Source organism: Triturus cristatus, chromosome 4_2 (genome assembly GCF_964204655.1).
Source record: "Triturus cristatus chromosome 4_2, aTriCri1.1, whole genome shotgun sequence".
NCBI lineage: Eukaryota > Metazoa > Chordata > Amphibia > Caudata > Salamandridae > Triturus > Triturus cristatus.
Genome location: NC_140586.1, coordinates 416,531,247 through 416,552,031, shown reverse-complemented (window position 1 = coordinate 416,552,031; position 20,785 = coordinate 416,531,247).

The following is a 20,785-nucleotide window of genomic DNA, read 5'->3' as shown; positions in this document are numbered from 1 at the left end:
CTTTTAGTCCTTTGGCTTATGTAACATTTCCTATACACTGATTTACACACTTATGATTGTCTCTGTGTAATGTGTGTGTGATGCAAAGTGCTCGGACACCCTACACTGGTATGAGTGGCACTATATAACTAATTCAATGCATCTGAGAGTGTGGGGTTATGGAGACTTGGTCACTGTTAAAGGGTGCTAGTGAGAGAATCCGTGGTGGGGGTGGTCATTGGGGGGGCACCAACAAACATTGTCGCACAGGGCACCACCAGCACTAAAGCCGGCCCTGGGAAGTATGCATAGATAAGCGCTGAAAATACCGCTTTAGGTGACTGCTTATTTTTGTACCGACAGGGCCATCAAAATAATCTGCTGGTAACCCTAACCATAGGACTGGAAGTTTGTTGCAGGATCAGCACATTATTTATTTCCTTCACCCTCGATCCCCGATTAATGCCGCAATAGTTTAACTTAGATCTTAAAGTCTACGCCCCGTCAATAACATGCTGAGTTACTTCATGGGTCTGGGAATGCACCCTGCATTCAGACAACTCATTCCTCATTCTCGCCCTTTATTGTCACGCTCACCTTGCACTCACAGTGATCACAATGCACTCACACTAATCACCATGCACTTGCACCATTCACCCGCTCATCTTGCACTCACAGTGATCACTCTGCACTCAAAATGCACTTGTCCTGCTCACACTATACCTCAACCTGCAGTCACACGAGTACACTACTCATCCTGCACTCATGTGACACTTCACTCACCTGTCCCCCTCACTACTCAATATGCAACTCACTCAAACAAGCCCATCAGTAATCATACATTCATTCATCCCATTCTGAACTTGCATCCGCACCCAAAATGAGAGAGGACAGCAAGGGAGTGAGAGAATTTGATTGAAGAGGTCAGGGATGAGGAGAAAGGTGAATTGCCGAAGAGAAGTGTGGACACGCAAGAAGTGAGTGTGATCCAAAGGTGAGGGCTTCTGTTAGAACAAAGGGGAGATGTGAAAGAGGAATGGGGGGACTGGAGAGGTGTAAGATACAAATAGACAAAAATTTGAATGAAGAGACGAGGTGAATGAGAAGTGCTGAGGGGCACGGGAGGTGACAGGGCCAGAGAGGCCATGAGATAAATGTGAGAGACTGTTAGAGATGAGGGCAGTGAAAAGACAGAATGGCAAGAGGTGATTAAAGGTGAAGTGAGAGGTTGAATGGGGAGAGTTCAGAAGTTGTAAAAAGGGGTGAAAGAAAATGACCTGCAAAGTGAGAGAGGGATCCGGGGTTAGGAGAGGAGAGAGGGATGGAAGGGAGGGGGTGAGAGGAAAGCTGCATGGGTAAACGGCTTATCTCTACACAAAACCGCCAGGGTTTTAAGGGACCCCTGCTTCTTCCGGTCAGGGCCAGGTGAGCTTCTAATGTGGCAGCACGTATTGCTGCAGAGTGGAAGGCCCTTCACAAAGGTTGACTTGAAATCTTTCTGATGATAATTGCTGTATTTTGGTTATAAATGGGTACTGATTGGGTGAAATCTTTCCTCAGCGTTACTGTGTGTAACAAATATCAAAATAATGAAGCAATGCTATCCCAAAATACGCGGCATCACATAACCTCATTTACATTTTCATCCCACGCAATTTAGTCAACAGGTTTAGACATTTTTGTCAGGAGGGGGTCCTTACGCATCAAAATGTTGACAGGGGGGTCTCGGTATCCAAAAGTTTGAAGACCCCTGGTATACCATATACTAGGGTCTTATAAGGACTCATCAGATCCAATCTGTAATGTACCTAAAGTACATGGAATCATTTTAGAGAGGAAGCAGCTAGGCTGGGGCCCTGAATAGCAGGGTCCCAGCCAGACTAAAGTCGAAAAACAGTGAAACACCAGCAAAAAGTGGGGGTAAACATGTGAAGCAGATCCTACTATCCTACACAACCCCCCCCCCAACGCAGGGACATTAAACTAACCTTGACCAGTTGAGTCTTCATGATCTAAGTGGAAATATCTGGAGAGTCCATCTGCATTGGCATGGTTACTCCCAGGTCTATGTTCCACTGTATAGTCCATCCCCTGTATGGAAATGAACCACCTGAGAAATTTGGGATTTTCACCCTTCATCTGTTTTAGCCATAAGAGGGGCTTATGGTCTGTCTGAACAATGAAGTGAGTACCAAATAAGTATGGCCTCAACTTCTTCCGAGCCCAAACCACAGCAAAGGCCTCCCTCTCAATGGCTGACCAACGTTTCTCTCTGGGGGTCAACCTTCTGCTTATGAAAGCTACTGGCTGATCCTGACCTTCATCATTCAACTGTGACAGTACAGCCCCTACCCCCAACTCAGATGCATCTGTTAGGACAATGAACTTTTTGGAGTAGTCAGGACTTTGCAGAATGGGAGCAGTGCACATGGCCTGCTTCAGGTCATCAAATGCCTTTTGACAGCTGCTGTCCACTGAAACTTTTTGGGCATTTTCTTAAGAGGTTAAGTCATTCAGGGGTGTCCCTATTGATCCATACCCCTTAACAAATATTCTATAATACCCAGTCAGGCCTAAGAAGGCTGCCACCTGAGTTTGGGTACTTGGAGCAACCCAGTCCATTATGGTCTAGATTTTTCTCTGCATTGGTTTAACCTGGCCTCCACCTACAAGGTGGCCCAGGTACACAACCTGACTCTGCCCTATCTGGCACTTAGTAGCCTTGATAGTTAGGTCTGCTTTTTGCAGGGCCTCCAAAACATTCCTCAGGTAGACCAGGTGATCCTCCCAGGTGGAGCGACAGACAGCAAAATCATCTAGATATACTGCACTATAGTCTTCCAGGCCTGTAAGGACTTGATTCACCAACCTTTGGAAAGTGGCAGGTGCATTCTTCAAACCAAAGGACATTACCACACATTGATAGTGCCCACTAAGGGTAGAAAATTCTGTCTTTGGATTCGCATCATCAGCTAGTCTGATCTGCCAGAAGCCAGCTGTCAGGTCAAATGTGCTTAGAAACTTGGCTGAGGCCAAAGTATCTATTAGCTCATCTGCTCTGGGGATGGGATGGGCATCAGTCCTAGTGACTGCATTGAGACCCCTGTAGTCCACACAAAACCTCATCTCTCTCTTGCCATCTGTGGTGTGAGGTTTAGGTACCAGGACTACTGGACTAGCCCAAGGGCTAACTGAGGGTTTAATTACTCCCAAATCCAACATCTTTTGGACTTCTGTCCTTATACAGGCCCTGACATGGTCAGGTTGCCTGTAGGTCTTATTCTTCACAGGCAGACTGTCCCCAGTGTCCACTTCATGAGTGCACCAGGTGGTCTGACTTGGAGTCAGAGAAAACATATGTCTGAACTGGCTGAGACGTTTTCTACAGTCAGTTTGCTGCTGGGCAGTGAGGCTGCCTGCCAAGGCTACACCATCAACTGACCCATCATCAGGGTTCTGAGAAAGCAGGTCTCTTCCTCCTGTCCTTCATCAGTAGCCATGAGCAAGCCCATATCTGCAATGTCAACATACGGTTTAAGTCTGTTGACATGAAGTACCCTGTGGGGACTCCTAGGGGTTCCAAGGTCTGCCATGTAGGTGACCTCCCCTTTCTGTTCAACAATTGTATGGGGGCCACTCCATTTGTCCTTTTCCGGAGCTGCTGCAGATACAGGCTCCAACACCCACTCTTTCTGTCCTGGCTGGTAGACAGTCAGTACAGCCTTTTGGTCATGCCAGGCTTTTTGTAATTCCTGGCTAGCCTCAAGGTTTTTGGTTGCCTTTTTCATATACTCAGTCATCCTGGAAGGGAGACCAAGTACATAGTCCACTATGTCCTGTTTGGGGGGCTAGAGAGGTAACTCCCATCCTTCCTTAACCAGACACAATGGACCCCTGACAGGGTGACCAGACAAAAATTCAAAAGGGCTGTAGCCAACCCCCTTTTGAGGCACCTCCCTGTATGTAAATAAAAGGCAGGGCAAGAGTATGTCCCATCTTCGCCGAAGCTTTTCTGGGAGTCCTTTATTCATGCCCTTTAAGGTTGTGTTGAACCTTTCAACTAAACTATTGCATTGTGGGTGATAGGGTGTGGTGAACTTGTAGTTCACTCCACACTCCTTCCACATCGCAGTCAAGTAACTAGACAAGAAGTTTGCACCCCTGTCAGATACTACCTCCTTAGGTAAGCCTACTCTTGAGAATACACCGAAGAGAGCTCTTGCCACTACAGGTGCTGTAGTGGTCCTTAGGGGAATTACTTCTGGGTACCTGGTGGCATGGTCCACCACTACCAGTATACACCTGTGCCCAGATGCTGTCTAAGGATCCATGGGACCAACAATGTCAATCCCCACCCTCTCAAAGGGGACCCCCACCACAGGTAGTGGTATCAGGGGGGCCGTTGTGGTTCTACCTGCCTTGCCACTGGCTTGGCAGGTCACAAAGGAGCGACAAACCTCCTTAGTGTCTTCAGACATGTGGGGCCAGTGAAAGTGAGGGACAATTCTGTCCCAAGCCCAGGTGTCTTGCTAGGGGAATATCATGGGCTAGTGTCAATAGGAAGCCCCTACACTTCAGAGGTATAACCAACCTCCTGGATGCACCAGGCTTGGGGTCTCCACACTCTGAATAAAGGAGTCCATCATCCCAATAAACGTTATGGGTGCCACTAGCATTCCCAGCAGCCTTTTCAGCAGCTTGCTTTCTGAGGGATTCAAGAGAGGGGCAGGTTTTCTGCTCCTGGCTCAGATCAGACCTGGAAGGGCCCCCTGTCCCCAAGAACTCAACCTGGTCAGGTGTAAGCTCCTCTGTTACAGTTCCTTCTTCAGGCTCAAGATCATCTCCCTGAGGAGACTGATCTGCATTCTGAGTCAGGTGGGAAGGCGCTGCCTTAACCCTACTGCTCCTCCTCTTGGGAGGCACCTGGTCCATTATTCCAGAATCCAGGGCCTGTCCAGTTTTAGACATTTTGGCCTGTGACCTAGTCACAGCAAAGACATGAGCAGGGATGCCTAACATTTCTGCATGTGTCCTGAGCTCCACTTCAGCCCATGCTGAAGTTTCTAGATCATTGCTAAGCAAGCACTGTACTGGTAGGTCTGCACTTACCACAACATTCTTAAGGCCAGTTACCCCTCCCCAGGAGAAGTTAACAACTGCCAGAGAATGGTCTGTTCTGACATTGCTAGCATTTGTCACTTGGTACATTTCACCAAGTATAATCTGCCCAGGATCCACAAGATCTTTTGTCACCATTGTGGCACTTGCTCCTGTGTTCCTGAATGCCAAAGTCTCTATTCCATTTATTATAGGCTGTTGTCTGTATTTGCCCAGATTACTTGGGCTCACAAAGGGGGACATATCCATGCCCCCATCACGGACTAGAACAGCCTGAGTTTGAACTCTGACTAGGCCAGAGTCCATCTCAGAACCCAGGGTCAAACCTACTACACTCTTATTCTGGACATTACCACCACCAATTGTAGCTGTACTAGGGGGAACAGTTGCCTTAGGGGCAATGGTGGCTGGAGTAGATTCTTTGGACTTGGTGCAATCACTGGTCCAGTGAGTTTTCTGTTTACAAATTGTGCACCATGGTTTCTTTTGGCCTTTTCCCTTGTTAGACTGTGAATCCCCACCTGAAGAAGATTTTTGGGGGCTTGTGAAGACTTCTGGTCTTTACCATTCTCCCCACCCTTGTCAGAGTTTTTAGGATCTTGCTTCTTGGGTTCACCACCTTGGTTCTGTACCTTCTGCCTCACCCTGGTTCTGACCCACTTGTCTGCCTTCTTTCCCAATTCTTGGGGAGAGGTCAGATCCGAGTCTACCAGGTACTGGTATAACAGCTGATTCTGACAATTATTAAGGATCTGCTCCCTCATAATCAAGTTGTACAATCCTTGATAGTCATGCACTTTACTGCCAAGTAACCAACCTTCCAGAGCCTTAGTAGCACAATCTACAAAGTCTACCCAGTCCTGAGTCTGTGCCTTTTGGGTATCCCTGAACATTAACCTGTATTGCTCAGTGGTTAGGCCAAACTCATCAATTAAGGCACTCTTCAGACTGTTGTAAACATCTGACTCCTCCTCTCTAACAGTGAGGAGTTTATCTCTACCTTTGTCTGCAAAGGAGAGCCATAAGATTGCTGCCCACTGCTCCTGGGGGACCCTTTGTACTTTACAGGCCCTTTCTAGTGCAGTTATCAATTTGTGGATGTCATCCCCACTCTGGTAGGGAGGGACAATCTTATTCAGGTTTCTATGGTCATGAGACCTTTCCCTAACTCTAGGGATGTTGCTGCCACCATGGGACTCCAGTGGAGCTCTAGGGCCTCCCTATCTAGGGCTACCTGTTTTCTTCTGATTTCAAGCTGAGCTTCCTCATACTTAAGCAGTCTCTCCCTTCCCTCCTGAGAGGTTTCCCTCCTATGAGAGGAGATTGAGGTCCCTATAGATGAGTTAGAATGGTTATACTCCACTGAGGGAGATCTTGACCTTCTTGGCCCACCACCAACTCTCCCAGGAGGAACAAAGAGGGGCCCATTATGGTCCTCTCCATCACTGTCTAGGGGAATTGGATTTTCCAGGTCCAGATCATTGTTATCTGCCTGGCCAGCCTCACAGGTCAGGTCATGGGGAGTTACACCCCTATGCCTTTCCTCAGCTGCTGTCCCACTGTGACGGTCATCGGCTGTAGCAGGCATGGGCCTGGCCGCACACACCCCCGCAAGCCCTCAGGCAGCTGTGGGAAACGAGGTAGGCAGTCCGAGACCCGAAGGGACTACAACTCCCAGGAGGCAACGGGGCAGGACTTACGTAACCTCAAATCACGAAGGGGAACGGCCTACCCTATATAAGCACCGCCTCAGTGAGGAGACGGTGCTTGACAATCATTCATGGAAGCCGACGGCGAGGGAACATGTCCAGTTCCCCTCGTGTAATCTAATTCCTGTATTCCCGTCAAGCTGGAAACTCGCGGACGCTTGCCTTCCCGCTTGGAGTTTCCGTTCGTTAACCTGCCGGGCGCCCTTGCGCGCCATCCCTGACCCAGAGGAACCCGAGACCACAGATTGGAGCTCCGAGGGCGGACGCTTTCCTTCCCGCCTCGGAGTAAGTCTTCTGCCTTAGAGCGGACGCTTTCCTACCCGCCGGACGCCGTGGTGCGCCGTTCCTGACACTACGGAGCCTGTGACTATACATAGGAGCTCCGAGTGCGGACGCTTTCCTTCCCGCCTTGGAGTGAGTATGGTACCTTGAGGGCGGACGCTTTCCTACCCGCCTCAAGGTCGAAGATACGAGACCCCGCCGTGACAGGTAACAAGTATCTCGTCACCCTGACATATTACACACAATTCTAGCAGGGAATCCTTTCCGAACCACTGTTTGTGAGATAAACAGGCAGGTGGATTACTTTTGTTTATGACTTGTATCCTAAGCAAGGGGGGGGTGAAAACAATACCAAGGAAAGTACATCTGCTCCTACATAAACCTGTGAGTACCGGAGGGGTTCAGCGTGGGGAGGGGGTTGTTGTTTAGTGCATTACCACTAACACTGATAGATGAACTAACTTCTGTCATTTGTCAATTGTGCAGGACGGTGTTAGGAGGCGCCTATACTGCTGCATTCCCCTGCTCGAGAGCAAGACCCTCAGCGCTACCACCTTGGTGCTTTCACTTCCCTGTTCTCGTGGGTGCTCTTTCCCAGAGTTGTGTCCAGTACGCTGTGGGGAAGTGTGCCCTGGAGAATAGGGGGGCCTTTCTGCTTGAAGTCGTCCCCGCTGGCTGCTGAGTAAGGTTAGTGGCTTGGTCTTCTCTCTCTTGTGCCACTGACATCCCCGACACCCACCCACTCTGCCTAACCCTTCAGATCCTAAAGATCTGCTAAGGTCATCTAGCCTGAGCACCTCTATGAGATGCTGGGCGGTTGGACTTTTGCCTGTCTTCAGTTTCCTAGTTGTACACAATGCTCTCAATTCCATGAATGGGAGTTTATCATACTGGGAATCCTGAAGCCCATTGGCTTCTGGCAAGGTCCTACTGGTTCCTGGCCTTGAAGACATTACTAGTGTGGTGTGGTGTATTGCACTACAGACGGGGTCGGATCCCGCCTACCTGAGGGGGGGGACCGACCCCTCCGGAGCTTGGAGGATTCTCATCTTCTGGTCCAGCTTCCCCCGGAGGCAGCTCCTTATGTGATCGTCCTTACAGGAGTTCCTTCGGTAATGAATGGAAGGGGGGAATCCTATCTTGAACTAAAAAATAAAGTCATCCACTGGCTGTCCAAAAATAGACCATTAAAGGGAGTAGGGAGAGGGGAGATCCTTCATGTTCGGAGGGTTAACTGGCTAGGGACCCGCTCAAAAGACATAGGGGGGGACTGTGTCCTGATTAATTTTAGGGACCCCAGAGTAGTAGATCACATTCTGATGCAGGGAGGGCACTACAGAAGGGGTGCTATTGAGGCATTGCATTTGGGGTACTTTTATTCCATCTCCAACACTCTGGTCTCAGCTGATTTACCTTACTTCCACCAGGCCCCACACAATTCGCACTTTAACATCCCGGTTGAAAACCGCTTTGGTGCGCTAAATGCGGTGGATTGACCACTACATCCGAGTCCTTGTAAGGGAGAGTTTATGCCCGTGGGGGGGAGCCAGGATGAGGATGTTTATGATACAATGACGATGGTGCCCCCGGTTGCCCCGGGATCGGTGAGTGGCCCCGGGCCCCCTTCTCCATCGTCTCTGTCCCCCAGCGCACCAGTGGGTTTTCTAGGGTCGAACCCCCTTGTGCATTCTGCTTCCCACAGCCCCCCCTCTCCCATCCCTCCGGTTGACAGCCCACCCTGTATACCTCACCGGAAACCATTAGTTGGGTCCTGGAATGTGGCCGGTTTAGAGTCCAAACTCTCTGATCCCGAGTGGGGAGAGTTAATGGACAAATATGACATCTGTATATTTCAAGAAACCTGGCTACGGTCTATACCACGGAGGGTGGGTTATGCATCTTTTGCAGCCCCAGCAGTTCAGGGGTTGCGAGGGAGACCTTCAGGGGGGCTAGTTGTTTGGGTTGCAACACACCTGGGGTGTTCAGTAAAGCCATTGGATTCAAAGTCCCCTGATATTCTATGCCTCCTACTAACCTTTCCTGCTAGCTACTCACTAGTAGTTATAAATGTGTACTTGCGCCCCCAGCCGGTTCAGTTAGGTTTGTCGATTCTGGGCGCCCTGGAAAATGTTCTACATTCTCTTCCACAGGCGTCCCATAAACTAATTGGAGCAGATCTTAATTGCCACTTCGAACCCCTTCCAGGGATCCCTTCCCCCACCTGTGAGGAGGACGAAATCTATCTAATCCCTGATCTTATTTCCCACCCGGCCAAACGTCTCTCCCCCCTTGCCCTCGAGATTAATAGGCTTACCATTGCACACTCCTTGCGGGCCTGCAATGGTAGACTCTGCCCGGACGTCCCGGGGTCTTTCACCTTTAACAGAGCTGGGAGCTGTTCGTCCATCGACTATGTTTTGGTGAACGGAGAATTCTGGGGCCATTTGGCCTCTTTTTCTATTATCCCACGGGCCGACAGCGATCACAACCTACTGTCTCTGGAATTGATTAACAATCTAGGTGGTAGTGAATCCTCTAGGCCCCAATCTCCATTACATAGTGAGAATTTGGTCCTAGTGGCAGGTGGCAGACGGATCAGGTGGGAAAGGGTTGCGTCTGATGATCTAAAGCTGGCTGATGTATATAGTGCCGTGTCCTGCTCCTTGGAAGCAGTCTTCCATCTTTTGAGTCCTGCTGGGGATATTCCGCAGTCCCGTTTTTTCGAACTCCAGACTATCCACAAGGATTTTCTTGGTAGTTTGGCTAGCTTCTTCTTCTATAACCCCACGGCCTCAAAACCAAGGCTTCTTAGGCCCGAGCGCTGGTTCAATGGTACCTGTAGGCGGGCTAAGTCTGCCCTGCTAGTAGAAGTGAAAGAGGGTACCCTGTCCAGTATCCGGGCAGCCAGGGCCACCTATAAAGACCTGATCAAGGAAGCAAAAGCTGAGTGGGAGGATCTAAGGTGGCAAAATTTACTCCAAGCTCTAGCAGACCGTGATTCGAGGGCGTTTTGGAACATTGTTCGATCGGGCTCGGTAGCCAGTACCCCAGCATTTATTCCTAATCTTAGTGAGGAGGTCTGGCTCGCCCATTTCCAACCCCTCTTCTCGGCCAGTAACCCTCCGGTTAGCAACGATGCAGGCCTCACACAGATTGATACTGCAATGGACTTGCTGAGCCAGGCAGAAATTGAGTCTAGCCTCTTTTCCCTCCCAGAGATTGAATTGGCCCTCAATTCCCTTTCGGTAGGGAAAGCTCCGGGGCTCGACAAGATCCCCGGTGATCTCTACCGAAGTGATGTAAAAATTTGGACACCTTATATATGTGTATATTTTAATGCTATTTTGCAGGGCCTTAGAATCCCGGACACCTGGTTGGGTGCAGAAATCATTCCCATCCACAAAAAATCTTCCCCATTGGACCCAGCCAACTACCGCCCCATAAGCCTGATTGATGTTCTTCAGAAGCTGTTTGCCCGAGTCCTATTATCCAGACTGCAGTTCTGGATGGAGGATCAACATATTCTAACCTCCCTACAGGCGGGATTCCGAGCTAAGGTTTCTACTATTGATCAACTATTTAGATTACTTTTGATCTATTGGAAAACAGTCAGCATGGGTGCTGGTAATTTGTATTTGATCTTTGTGGACCTTCGGTCCGCTTTTGATATGGTGCAAAGGGAAAAACTCTGGGCCATTTTGCTAGAGATGGGTGCCCCCCCCTATCTTTGCCACCTATTCAAACGACTCCACCTAGGCACCTATGCAAGGGTGAGATATGGGAGAGGCGGGGAACTTTCTAGGCCATTTCCGGTAGAGAAGGGTGTGAGGCAGGGCTGTGTCCTGGCCCCCACCCTTTTCTCCCTCTTCATCAATGGGCTGATAGAGTATCTTCTGCGCTCCGCTAACCTGGACTCCCCTGTTTTGGCGGACGTAAGGTCCCGGCCCTGATGTTCGCTGATGATACGCTCTTGCTATCTCAATCTTACATGGGCATACAGCGTACATTAGAGGCCTTTTGCTCTTTTTGCAAAATCAGGGATCTGGAACTGAACCTTTCTAAGACCAAATTTATGGTGTTTGGTTCTAATTCGCTTAATTGCCCCCACCCTAAACTGGGAGAGGTTGAGTTGGATAGGGTTGCCACGTTTGACTATTTGGGGGTGACCCTTAATGATAAAATGAATTGGGGTTCCCATTTGGCAAAGGCAAATTTGAGACTAGCCCAATCAGTGGGGGGTATCCTGAAGGTGTTTAATAACTCTTCGTGCAAACCTCTGGGCCCCCCGATGGAAATCTACAAATCACAAGCCAGAGGAGGAGCACTATATGGTGCTGAATTATGGGGATACTCCACCCCCGCCTCCCTCTCATCTATTGAGAATTCCTTCATCAGGAGATTGCTAAAACTACCTGTCAGCACCCCACTAATCCCTCTGAGATGGGATCTAGGTTTGATTCCCATAGAAGAGATTGCCCTGAATCGTCCTCTTCAGTTCTGGAGGCGTCTTTGGTCAACGCCCGAGTTGGAAAGCTATAGGCTCGATCTCGGTGACATTATGGCAAGGGGTAATTCGGATAAGATCCCCTGGCTTGCCCACATAAAGAACCTTTGCAACCTAATTGGGATGGGGAATTTATGGTCCGCCCCGGAAGTGACCTGCCGTACATTTTCGAAGAACTCATTGAGGGAGGTTTTGAAATCTTTTAGGAAGGGTATCCTACTCCATTCCTCCCTGGGTAGGCTCACTGATACCTTTCTGGATATTAAGTGTAGTCCCCAATTTGAAGTCTTCTTAGACGTGATCCAACCTCCTCTGGCTAGGAAACTTTACATACAGCTTAGACACGGTTCCCTTCCACTGAGAGATTTCACCCATAGATGGTCTAACGTTGCAAACCCCGCTAGCTCTTGCCCCCTATGCTCTGCTATTCGCGAAACAGAGTTGCATGTTGTTCTCTTTTGCCCCTTATACACTATTGCACGGAAAAAATGGATCATCCAGCTATGCAAGTCTAGGGGCCTTAGGGACTACAAGGAGGTGTTCAGAATTCTGAAATATGACACCACCCCTTTGGTAGTGTTTGCAATGGCCAAATTCCTCCTCTCAATGTGGTTTGCTAGGTCCAAATTTTTGTCTTCTGCTACTCAGCCCCCTGATTCAGTACTACCTATATCATCATCATAGTACTTTGAGGTATATGTGTATATCACTGGCCCTGGATCAATTTTAACTTTTTTCCCGTTTCGTGGAATAGATCTTGTGTTTACTGTGTTTGTTCTATAGAACTGTCTTAATGTTTTAATGGATTTCACTCTATACAATGTTATTTAATCATGTTTTTTAAAGTATTTATGTATTTATGTCTTTTTATGGTATTTTACCGAAATAAAAGCTTTGACTGACTGACTGACTGACACTACCTACTCTAGTGTGGCGTACTAAACTCTCTTGAGTTGTAGAAAGGGTGTGCTATTCCTTAACACACAACTCTAAGTTCAGTAGAACTTACTGTATTCTAATGCTTGTATTATATGTACCTAGAGTACCTTTAGTGGTTTTCAGTTTGTTACTCAATTGAAAGTATCTGGTAAAACAATAGCAAGCTGGAATCCCACCCACTGCACACCAATGTGAGAAGTTGGCCTGATATGTGCTGTCCACTAGTTTTAGTGGGCACCCTGTATCAGTCCAAACAACCCCTTATCGGTTATAGGTTAAAAACAACCTTTATTGAAAGCTATCCTAGTGGTAGCTATGGAGAGCAGCCTTCAGGCTAAGTCTTGAAGGAATGTAAAGCAGCTTGTTTTACCAGTCTATAATCTCTGGAGTCAATAAATGAAAGATATCCACACCAGGTATATATATAAAATATATGTATTTATTACTAAACACACCCTCCTAGTCTCTTTATGAGACTAGATGTCGAAACACATAAGTTACACTTCAATAATCCCAGTAAAATAGCACAAATACACCTCAGGCCCTAGGGGCGAGCCAAACCATATACTAAAATAGAGGTATAAGAACCTCGACTTAACTAGACACAAGGCCTAGAGCTTGTAGAATCGCTGGGACCCCAAGCAACCACCCAAGGCAGTGACACAGGGGACCCACGGGGCCGTGCGCAGTGTGTGAACACAGCCGCGAGCTCCTATTAGCTTCTATGGGGAAAGTCGCGGTTGGATTTTTAAAGATTAGGTACACTTAGAAATGAGTCAGGACCAAACCCTTTTGGACTTAGTAAGTTCTAGGGCTAGCACCCACAGGAGCACCGGAGTACTCGTGTTACCTCACCCATGGATGCCGGGTGCATAGGTGTCTTTTGGTGTCGGGTCGCATCCTCGATTTACGGGAGCTGGCAAAGAAGTGCTGCTGCCGTGAAGATGCGAAGTGTACGAAGAGATCCAAGCCTGGATCAAAGATGAGAAGAACCTGAAAACAGAGGGGACAGCATCTGGGTCACTAGCCAGTGACCAAGAAGGCGATGAGCAGATGCACACCGATGTTGGGTGATTTCAGGTGAAAGAGGTGAAGCTTGACTCTTCAGCCACGAGGACCAGGAGACGTCAAGGAGAACCAGGAGCTGGATTCGAGCTGTTCCACAAAAGATGTTGAGTGCTGCGGTGTCTGTCCACGGATTGGACACAACAAGCCTTGGCAACAGCAACCCACGCATAAACGAGAAAGATGCTTCAGTGCAGGCCAGCAAGGTCTGTGGGACTCACCACTTGGTTGGGAGTCGGGGCACATCTGGAGCAACCAGGGAAGCCCAACGAAATGCAAAGTTATCCCCTCAGGGACCAACCAGTCAACGGACTAGGGATCGCAAAGGGACCTCAAGACAAAACACAAAATTGTGGCCCACGGGTCACTCGGAATGACCAGGCCGACAATCTTCAGTGGATTCAGTGATCGGGGTAGGGGCTATAAGTCAGCCTAAGCACGACTTCAGGAGACATTGAGAAGTTAATGCACTTGCAAAAGTGCATGGTGACCAGGAGTTCCGGTTCCACGCTACTCACGAGGGCTGTGGGTCTCAGCTTTGCTGGGAACTCGGGTCTGCCTCTGAGATGTCTGGAAATCTTCTTCCTGGGCTGCAAATACTTCGGAGTCGGGCAAGAGCTTTAATAATGCAGACCTGCAAATTGCTTTGTTGGTGCCTGCCAAGCAGGGGAGTCACTTCTTGACCCCACGGGAGATTTCTTCAGTCCTCTGGTCTTGAGCAGAGCATCGAAGGTCTAGGATTCAGCTTCAGAGTTTCGTCCAGGGTAATCTAAAGTCCTATGGACTGGGGTCCCATACTTATACTAAGGTAGGGGATTGGACATACTATGGGGACCCACCTATGGGAGGGTTTGGAAAGAGGGGTGGCTACACCCATTTCCTTTGTCCAGTTTCATGCCAGATCAGGGGCTGGAAGCCCCTGAACCGGTTTGAGCTGGACTATGCACAGGGACACCAAATGTGCCCCCAGTGCAGGACTTCAAAGCACTCAGAGAGTGCTCCCACCCAGCCCCAATACATATAAGCCTGTCTGGGAGGTGGTTACACCTCCCGGTGACAGGAAACCTATTGTCCAGGCCTCCCCTGCTGGAGGTTCGGTCAGAAGCAGGGGGCCAGGCCCGTGTCTGTGGCTGCAGCATCCATTTTGTGATGCCAGGGCTCTATTAAGTTTCTACTGGGTATACCGGTGCTGTCATGTCTCTCCCTCTAGAAGGGTGGGATCATACTCCCACACCCGTTATGGGTGTGGGGGTATGATTCCAAGGTGTTTGACACCAAACACGACATGTTTCCGTGCAGCCAGTCCAAAGTTAGCATTTACCGTTTGGTTATAATGCACTTAAGAGTATATGGTCAGGCTGCACTACTGACAACCCTGGAGAAGAGATTCCAAAGGCTGCAGAGGGGCTCAGCTGATGCCTGGGCACCCCCTCACATATAACCAAGCACCCTGCCTTCAGGATTGATAAGGCCTGCCATAAGGGTGACTGATAGATTTGTATGTGCAGTATATGGTGAGATATAGTGAACCAATATCTCAGTAAGGGGTGCATGCACCACCTTACTCAGGCTGCAGTAGCAGACATGTAGTGTCATTTTGGGTGGCTTTCCAGGGGTGGCATAATACATGATTCAACCCCTGGTAGGCCTCTGGGGTACCTATGCCCTGGGTACGTAGTATACCATATACTAGGGACTTATAAGGGCACCTCAGATCCAATCTGTAATGTACCTAAAATACATGGAATCATTTTAGAGAGGAAGCAACTAGGCTGGGGCCCTGAATAGCAGGGTTCCAGCCAGACTAAAGTAAAAAACAGCGAAACACCAGCAAAAAGTGGGGGTAAACATGTGAAGCAGATCCTACTCTCCTACACTGATGACATCTCAAATGACATCACTCATGACATCACTGATGACATCATCAACTTACTATCTGATGCACCTCTTCACACCCTAACATAACCATTCATACACCCACTCTAAAATACAGACTACCATTCTCGAAACTATAGACACACCAATACCACCTAGTACATACCCACTCACTGATAGGTCTACACATACATCCACTCACTCACACATACAGTTACTCATATACGCAGTCACTCATCAATACAGCCACTGATATATGCACTCATACACCCATACAGACACTCACACACTGCCACTCACCCATAGAATTACTCACACCCCTAGTCAGTCACCCAAAGAATCAATAACACTGCCATTTACTCACCTATACAGTTATACACACACTATCACACTTATTCATACAGATACTAACACATACTTGGTCTCCAATCAGAAAGGTTGGTGACGAGGCTTAGCGTGTGCTCTGGCCTGGTTGCTGGTCTCTTGTCTTGCTCCTTGTCAGTGCTCCCTGTTGAGGGTCTTCTTCCCAGTGTACCTGGTTCCCTCTGCATCTTCTTCCTCGTCCTCTTCCTAAAAAAAGATTGTTGTTGGTTTTGGTTCATGTATGGTGGTGGTGGTCCAAAAGGCGTAGTCCAACCGTATCCAAAGTGTGGGGGCATTTGGGGATACATTGGTGGGTAATGTATGTTGGGTCCTAGAGGTCCTTGGGTCCATGGTTGGTGCCAGCCTGTGTGTCCAGCTCTGCCGTGTTGTCGTCGGCGATAACTGCTGGTACTGGAGCTGCTGCTCCCTGATGAGTCCTCATCGGATGATGTACCTGATGCTTCTATTCTGTTTGGTGGTTGGTAGTCGACTTCAGCTTAAGGGTAGGTTTTAGCATAAGAGACAACTATAAGATAATCATTTCTTTTTTTAGTTGCATCACGAATATCTTTTAATCATATCCTGGGCTGCCATTAATAAAATTAGAAGGCAAGGATTCTCAGAGGTATTTTTAATCCACATCACATCACACTCTTTTGCACCACGCCAGCTCCGCTGTAATCAGGACGCGTAGCACAACCGGGGGGCATTCGGCCACCCGGTTGGGACCCCAATGATGAAGCATGACACCAACTAGGTTGCTGTGTGAGGGGTCTTTTAACAAACCCAGTGGGTCCCATGAAACTGCCTTGTAGTGATTGTAACACACATATTTGGGTTCGTCCATCATTGTTTAAACATATATTATACAGGGGATACTGACGTCCCCCCTTCCCTTCCCTTCTCCTTGTTTTTGACATTTAATCACTCCCTTATACAGTCGGTCAAGCACCCAACAAATCATCCATTTATATATATATATATATTTATATATATTTATATATATATATATATATATATATACCATTCTTAAACTTTTTAGAAACACTCACTGACTGGATAATATCATGAGTGATGTCATGAGTGATGTCATAAAAGGTATCCTCAGTGATGTCACTGACCATGTCATGAGTGAAGTTATATTTGACGTCCTCAGCATGGGGGCTGAGAAAAAGAAGGGCCCCAAAACGCGTTTTCTCCATTTTAATTTTCATAGGAAAGGTTAGACACGGCTACAGCCCAAACTGCTGAACGGAATTACACCAAATTTAGGAAAAATGTAGCTCTTGGTCGAGAAAGCACTCTTTTTGTTAAATGGTGTAGATCCATTCAGTAGTTGCTGAGAAATTTAAACCTTTCTCAGATATACAAATATGGCCGATCTCAAGCCTGCAATCTGATTGGCTGCCGACAGTTCAAACCAAGAAGTGTTGGAAGACATCTTGTGACTCGGTTGAACCAAGTCGTAATGAAAAAGGTTCGAAACATTAAAGATAAGGAAAAGGGGGCAAGGTAGAAACACCCTGACCCCCTAGGCCTGTCCAGGGGGTTCGACATGGACCCCGAGGGCCCAAAAAAGCATTTTCAATTTATTTTCCGACAGGAGTCACGTAGGGTGTGCGAATCTCGAGCTTCATTTCTTTCAAGCCCCTGGGTGGGCCAGGTCCCGGGGGCAATTATAATTAGATATGTGGGGGCCCGTGGGGGCCCCACAACCCTGGGGACCGCCACCTCAAGCAGCTCCGGGGGCCGCCACCTCCCCGGGTCTCTTTATGTTAAATCTCTACAGATATTATGACCAGGAGGTTCTTTCTCGTCATCTGCTGCTGAGACAAGAGATAAAGTGCTGACCTTTTATAACATAGAAAAGGGGTAGGGCCCTTAATAGAAAACTAGATTGGGCCTTTTAACCTGCAAATTCAAACAATATATATAGTTGCCTGTGTTTTTTACTGACTCTGTATTGAAAAGATCAATAATCTCATTTTCATTAGCACTTGTGATTTATTTCACAATACTTAAATAATTACTTAAGATCATTTTGAAACATATTTTCGCATGTCTTTATAAAGGGCAAACATTTAAAAAAAAAAAGAAAAGTTCAAATGTTAAACAAGCAACATAACAACATTACATAGACATATAATGACAAGGCATAACAGTTGTTTCATTCAATCAAATGGATGGTGAGAATATCCCTTCATAGACCAGTCCTTCATTTGAAAATGAAAATATGCGGCGGAATAGACAATTCCTATCTTTAACTAAGTCTTTTCCTGCCAGTATAAGCTGCTGGGGCCTGCTAACTTTGAATGTTTATATTGAAGGAATAGGCGTTCTTCCTATAATCCCAATAACACAATGGTTTCTTGTGGGTACTCTTCCCCAGATGCTAGGCCAACGCATTTCAAACCCTCTACAATTATGGGGTTCTCCTCAGGACCGTGACATGGTCAATTCTGCAAATGGTAATGAGGGACAATGCATTAGTATTTCTCAAGTTAACAGCCCAATCTCTTTTATATCCTGGTTGAAGACAAATATATTCACAATGATAACCATTTATAGACCACATAGGCCAATGGTATCGATATATCAATGACATCTGGTGCATTTGGACGGGTACAGAGGTTGATCTCATGAAATGTTGTCACACAGTAAAAGCAGCCTCACTTTCTTAGATGTCGATGTCAGACTCGGAAATTGGACTAATCACTAATCTATATACAAATTCCACAGACAAAAATAATGTACTACATTACAACAGTTTCCACCCCAGGAATTTAAAAGACAACTTGCCATATGGGCAATTTTTGCGAATTAGGTGCAATTGTACTCGCAAAAAAGTTTATGTGCTACACGCCCACACATTAAAAGAAAAACTGAAGGAGAGTGGCTATCCCCACAAATTGTTGAAATACTCTATGAAGAAGGCATAGGTGCACACTGAGAGAACATCTACTGACAAAGAATCCAAAACCACAAACAGACAGAATGGTGTATGTGTCAACATATGGTCCCCAAACCAATGCTTTCAAAAAGATCATACGTAATAATTGGCATCTTATAAGAGGCATGGAATGCGGCTTTGACTTGCCTTTATTCGCCTTGAAGAAGAACACCAGTATCGGCCAACAAATAATCAGAGCAAGTGATGCTCAACAAAAAAGATTGGAGAATTTATGGTCCCTTATGAATTTCAAACTTGTCCAAGGTCACCACAAATGTGGAAATTGTTCTGCTTGCAGCTCCATAATTGAAGGGTCCAACTATACCGAAGGTGGAATACAACGAAGACACAATGAATTCTTTATTTGTAAAACAAAATATGTTGTCTATGCAATCATTTGCCGGTGTCCAAAAATGTACATAGGAAAAACAAATCAAGAAGCCAAACAGGATTGTCCAACAACCTTCAAGATTGAAAAATAAAATCACACCAACACCTATAGTTAATCATTTCATGGAGAGAGGCCACACAGAATTAGATTTCAGGTGAACTGTCCTAAGTGCTATCAAACCAAACCCCAAGGGTGGAGATTCAGAAACCCTGTTGATCAGAAAAGAAGCTTATCTGATCTTGAAGTTTAACACAGTAACGCGAGGACTAAAGGCAATGACTGAGATAAATAGACTATAAAGGATAATAGTGTCAATTTCAAAGTCTAATCAGTAATCGTTTCACGAACAAACTACAAAATCCAGCATGCAAATCCAAAGGTTTCTCCAAACTGCTGTGGACCATACAGAATCACAAGCCACGGTTCTCGATTGGTCATGCCTGATCATTTCCCTGCCAAAGAAGGAACCGCCGCAGGTTCACTAACTGAGCAAAGCCAGATCGCTATCAGAGGAAGACAGAAATGAACAGGCACTAATCCATGTCATTCCGTAGGATTGAAACTGTAGCAGTTTTCAGCAAGTAAGTTTCAAGGAGTAAATGTATCCCTTGTCCCACAGACATACCCGCATAGAATACAACTAGCGGACCGCTGGACAAAGAAAATACGAATAAAATCCGCTCAGATAATCCAGACTCGTTAGGCACAATACTTGAAATTTTTACGGCGCCTCTGTTTCAAAGTAGCAATTTCTTTTCCTAGAGCCGTAAATACACCATGACTGCCAACTCTAACTACACTGAACAGCATGACTAAATACTCAAGGTCTCTAACATTTATCACAATTTTAAATATTTAGATTTATTACTCTTTTTAATAGGCACGTCCTCAAGAAATAGTGAGCAAAGAAATCTGTGAGCTGGCTCCACTTGGACGTTTTACAGAATTGGCTTCTTCTTCTGATCAAAAGCGAGGATAAATTCAGGTAATTTTTACCATAGGAATTCAACCAGGATATAAAATAGGGGCTGTTAACTTGAGAAATACTAATACATTGTCCCTTATTACCATTTGCAGAATTGACCATGTCCCGATCCTGAGGAGAACTCCATAATTGTAGGTGGTTCGAAACGTGTTGGCCTAGCATCTGGGAAGAGTACCCGCAAGAAACCATTGTGTCATTGAGATTATTGGCAGAACGCCAATAAACATTCAAAGTTAGCGACCCCCCCAGCAGCTTACACTGGCAGGAAAAGACTTTGTAAAAGATAGGAATTATCTATTCTGCCACATGTTTTCATTTTCAAATGAAGGACTGGTCTATGAAGTGATAATCTCACCATTCCATTTGATTGAATGAAACAACTGTTATGTCTAGTCATTATAAGTTTATGTAATTTTATTATGTTGATTGTTTAACATTTGAACTTTTCTTTTTCTTTTTCTAAAAAGAAGCTCGCCTTTATAAAGACATGCAAAATCATGTTGCAAAATGATCTTAAGTAAATATTGTAGCATTGTGAAATAAATCACAAGGGCTAATGAAAATGAGATTATTGGTCTTTTCAATACAGAGTCAGTAAAAAACAGGCAACTAGATACATTGTTTG